We start from the raw sequence: 5,582 nt of genomic DNA on the forward strand, positions 1-5,582 counted from the left end.
TGACTACTGGAAAAACCATAGCTTTGACTAGATGGACCTTTGTTGGCAAAGAAATGTCTCTGCTTTTTAATATGCTGTTTAGGTTGGTCATAACTTTTCTTCCAAGGAGCAAGTGTCTTTTAATTTCATGGCTGCAGTCACCATCTGCAGTGATTTTGGAGTCCAAAAAAGTAAAAGTCTGTCACTGTTTCCATTGTTTCCCCATCTATTTGCCAAGAAGTTATGGGACCAGATGCCATGATCTTAGTTTTCTGAATGTTGAGTTTTAAGCCAACTATGAATAAATACAAATATATGAATATAAATACATATAAATGATATATAGTAACTATTTTGGCAAAGTTTACATAGCTCAGATTTGATGGATTTATATTTTAAAATTTAGTAATGCTTTGCCACCACATACTATATTGAAGGAAGACAAAATTTGGTTTTCCCTGTTAGGATGACATAACAAATTTATTTTTGTGTATTTGTTTTGTTCTTGACTAAAAGCAGTAAATGTTGTCCTTTATGTAGATATAATATTCCTAGTTAGCATAGATGCTTTAGCTCATATGAATAAGTTTTTGTGGCTTATGCTGACTCTATATGTTCCATTACTTAAAAATATAGTTAATTGCCTATGAAAGAGCTGAAGTTCCATCTATTATTTATTTTAAATCTGTTTTCACACTTATTAAGAGGTAACCTACAGTCTTTCTTGTTTTCAGATACCTACACTATCTGCACTACTGATGTGGATTGATTTTTGTCCACCAGACATCTTGAAATCCTAAGCCTCAATATCTATAAATGTGATCATACTTGGAAATAGGTATTTTAGATGTAGTGAAGTTCAAGTTTGGTCATCTTGAACTAGGGGGACTGGGAGAAACTTCTCCCTGTTCTGAAGGCCTTAAAGAAACCTTCCCTGGTAGATATTTCTAAGAATTACTTCATATTCTTATTCCTTAGAAATTTAGACTCAAGATTATTATAATCTTTGTATTACAAATAGCTTATCTGTAACTATCTCTTTTCAAAAGTGAATTTCCCTCCCTTCTAATCAAAAGACAAAGTGAATTCAATGTAAGTGTATAATCAAGTCAATGTAGGACAAACAAGAACTTTTTTCTGAGTTTGACCATCAGTAATGAGCATCAGTAATCACTAAGGGCTCTCACAATACAGTAATTAGTCAAGAGATCTTTTGTTATTTACTAGCTGTTTGCATACTCTCCTCATTGCCATCTTCACTTCTTGATTTCTGAATGTGTAAATAACAGGATTCAGGAAAGGAGTAAGAACTGCATCAAAGAATGCCAGAAACTTATCCAGATGTGTGGAGGGAAATGGCCACACATAGAAAAATATCAAAGGACCAAAGAACAAGACTACTACAGTGATGTGAGCTGAAAGTGTGGAGAGAGCCTTGGATGAACTACCTGAAGAGTGTTTCTGAACAGTGAGAATGATGACAATATAGGAAATGATCAGGATGAAGAAGGAGCCAACAGAGATGAATCCACTGTTGGCCGTGACCATGAATTCTACCTGGTATGTGTCTATGCAGGCAAGTTTGATCAACCGAGGGAGGTCACAGTAAAAACTGTCCAACACATTAGGGCCACAGAAGGGTAAGTTTACCACACAAGTTAGTTGAACCATGGAGTGAATAAGGCCAATCATCCAGGCAGCCACTAAAAAGAAAACACACATTCTTGGGCTCATGATGGTCAGATAGTGGAGAGGCTTACAAATGGCAACATATCTGTCAAAGGCCATAGCGATGAGCAGCACCATCTCCACACCACCGATGACATGAATGAAGAAGATTTGAGCGATGCAGCCACTAAAGGAGATGACTTTATCCTTTCTGAAAAGGTCATAGATCATCTTGGGGGAACAGACAGAAGAAACTCCCATGTCAATGAAGGAGAGGTTGGCCAATAGAAAGTACATGGGAGAGTGTAAGTGAGGGTCAGAAGTCACAGTGAGAATAATGAGGGAGTTGCCCATCATGCTTGCCATGTAAAATGCGGAGGAGAACACAGAGAGGAGAAGCTGTATTTCCCAGGAGTTGGTGTCAGGAATACAAACTCTGACACCACAGAGTGATTTGCTCCATACATTGGCATTGTACACTTTGCTACCTGAAGGGAGTTAATAGATGAAAATTTAAAATATAATAATGATTTTAATAAATTAGAAGAGAGGTTACAGTTATGAATGGCTGTTTCTACTTTAGCATTAAAGTGACCTCCCAGCCTTTGCAATGTGATCACACAAAAAATTGGTGGCTCTCATGTGCTGTTGTTTTTCTACCACCAAGTTTTCTCCGCATTTAATACCCTTTACTACCATTCAGGGTGGATGCCATGATATTATGCATGAGGTACAAAATGGTTAGCAAGAGTAACAGGAATTCAAGCCCAAACCTTTTGATTTTGAGTTTAAAACCAATATGATCTGGCTCCAGTCACATAGAACTAATCAGCATTGTGATCCCTTCCAAGCCTATGAACTTTCCTCTGGCCCCACCTGTGGGAATTTATTCATCTTCAGTATTCCTTAAATGTTTACCACATCTACAAAGTTTTGCTTTATTATTACTAGCATTTATTTTATTACAGTTTTATCATAGTGAGTTGATTGCTATTCTAAATTACCAAGTAGATTCTAGGATTTTTGAAGGCAGAGATTTTGACTCATTCATATTTGGACTCCCTGAACCAAAAAAAAAGCAGTCCACACAGAGAGGTGTAGGCCCATGAACTGTCTGTTATCAGTTTGTATATTAGGTACAGAGTTTGTGAGTGAGTACTTAAAAACTTTTCTAGCAGTTTGATATACAGTGATCCCAAGTTGCTGATTTTGTTTTTCACAAAGTAATAGTCCATAAAAGACTAGAAATGAAAGGAAAAATCTTATCCTATGGCACAGATACTTTGAGAAACACTGCTTTAGGTTACTTAGCACATGATCTGAAAATCTCAAAACTATGAAATGCATAATGCAGTGAAAACTATTGTATACAAATCTGCATATAAGGACTAATCATATTATCTTGTAATTATTTACTCTTATTTAGGGCCCCCCAGATGGTGCTAAAGAACCCGCCTGCCAATGCAGGAGACGTAAAGAAATGTGGGTTCGGTCCCTGGGTCAGAAGATCCCTTAGAGGAAGGCATGGCAACCCACTCCAGTGTTCATGCCTGGAGAATCCCTTGGACAGAGGAGCCTGGCGGGCTACAGTCCATGGGATCGCAAAGAGTCGGACAAGACTGAAGTGACTTAGCATGCAGACATTCATGTCTTAGCAAGAGGAATGTGAGTGTTGGATTTAGATCACAAGATTTATGCTAATGTCCAACCACTGACAACTTGGTGTTAGGCAAGTTACTTAAACTCTTTGAGCCTCAGTTTATTTGTCTATGAAATTGTAATTGGTAAAATAACTAATACATCTTAATCATATGGCTATAGTAAGTATTCAGTAAACATTATGTTTCCTTCCCTATATTTCACTTGCCCATCAGTCTAATTCTCTATTTCAGTTGCCCCTACAGCTTTCAACATGTGAGACATAATAAATAAATAAGAAAGTAAAATACTGTTGACCAGCAGGGAGTATCAGACTTTCATATCAGAAAATATATTTCAGTAAAGAACTATGATAAATACAACATTCACATTTTCTGTGGTAGATTTAAACTATCTTGTATACATTTAATTGATTTGCTCTCAAAGTGAAAGGAAGTGAAAGTGTTAGTTGCTCAGTGGTGTCTGACTCTTTGTGACCCCATCAACTATAGCCCGTCAGGATCCTCTGTCTATGGGATTTCCCAGGCAAAAGTACTGGAGTGGGTTGCTATTTCCTTCTCCAGGAGATCTTCCTGACCCAGGGATCAAAATCCAGGTCTCTTGCATTGCAGGCAGATTCTTTACCATCCACAAGTATAATTTGTTATTTGTTCAATTTCTCCTTCCCAATGAGGTTGCAAGCTCCGTTAAGGATCACATCTGTCTTCTTCAATCCAATATAGCAAAAATTTAGATCACAAATAAATATGTGCTGAAAGAGTGAATAAAATGTATTTGCTTGCATTAGAGACTGACCATGTAAAGAAAAAAGGAAAGGTCAAGAGTGTGTGGAATTCAATAAACTGAAAAATTTTAAAGAAAACCAAAAGTAGGAATAGGACTAAAAGGAATCTTCAGTATAGTCAGAAGTACTGAAATCAATGAGGTCAGCTTTGGGACCTACAGATAAAATCAATATCCATAATTTAGAAATTTTGAAGTCATTGTAAATTAAGAAGTACATATCCAAATGTGTTAAATAACCTGACCCAAACCATAAATTTACTTAGAGTTTATATTAAAACCCCAAGCAACTGACTCCAAGATCTTTTCTGTGTCCAATTCCCTATTTTCTTTTCATTGCTCATGACTACCTGAATAAAAACATGTGATGGGGTAATGGTAGCAACTGTTGGAGGAAATAAGCCCCTCTCATGGCTGATGACTGCCATTTACTAACATACTGGTAGCTGCTACCTTGGTGATCATGATTATTCATCCCTGACAATGATCTGTTATCTAATTTTTGTACCTCAGTGTCTTGGAAAACTTGGCAGTTTGTTGAAACATTTATTCTTACTGTATTTGTTCAAGCAAATACTTTATTTGGAGCAGAAGTCTTTTTGGATGGACTGACAATATAAAATTCCAGTTTAATCAGTTCCACCCAATCATTCTTTCTTCATAGGTTTGTAAAACCCCTGAACAGGGTCCAAGATGAGCTGACTACTTAAAAGACTCCGTAAAGTTGCCTGTATCCCTGTTCTACCTCCTTCATGAGATCACTCTTGATTCCTCCAACCTGAGTAGTTTTCTGATTCCAGTCTTTCATTTAACCTCTCTGAATGGAGTATAAGACAATTCTACCTTTCATATTTCTTTATAAGCTTGGAAGAGTGCTAGAGAACATAACAGGTCTTCAGTAAAAAGCTTGAGTGCCTGATTCAAGTCAAAGTATATTGAGGTCAATCACCAACCTCAGTGTGGATGCAGGGAATCTAGATTCGTTCTAGGACTTATTAAAAATAGGCTGTGTGTATGACTACATCATTCAAATCTGTCTCTATTTTCGCTTTTACAAAATCTTACAGCAGTTATTCCTATTACTGTTAAAAGCTTCATTGGATAATGAAATGAATATAGGCTTCAGTATCTGAAAAACCACATTTCACATTCTGTCACTTAATTACCTGTTGAATATGGTAACATACCTTTTACCTCTGGGCCCTTTTCACAGCTGTAAGATGGAGAAAATGAATATTTTACTGAACTGAGAGTTAGAGATAATATTTGTCACCCAATCCAATTAATTCTTCCTCTTTAATGTTCCTAGTAATGGAAATAACACATACGTTCACAATGAAGTCAAATACAAGTAACTTACTATGGATTAATACAATGTAACAAATTATTTAGAAAGGAAACAGAATGAACTAGACTTTTTGTCATGAAAAAAATCTCAAAAATATATGTTGACTGAGAAACATCAAATTATAAAAGAATGTATGCAACGTAAC

The 5,582-nt window shown here is 36.3% G+C and overlaps 1 pseudogene; it reads right to left on the minus strand.

The window, feature by feature from the left end:
• Positions 1 to 1,176: 1,176 nt before the first annotated feature.
• LOC133066853 (olfactory receptor 4F3/4F16/4F29-like) lies at positions 1,177 to 2,114 on the minus strand (annotated as a pseudogene).
• Between the last annotated feature and the right edge of the window lie 3,468 nt (positions 2,115 to 5,582).

Source organism: Dama dama, chromosome 12 (assembly GCF_033118175.1).
Source record: "Dama dama isolate Ldn47 chromosome 12, ASM3311817v1, whole genome shotgun sequence".
In the NCBI taxonomy this organism is placed as follows: domain Eukaryota; kingdom Metazoa; phylum Chordata; class Mammalia; order Artiodactyla; family Cervidae; genus Dama; species Dama dama.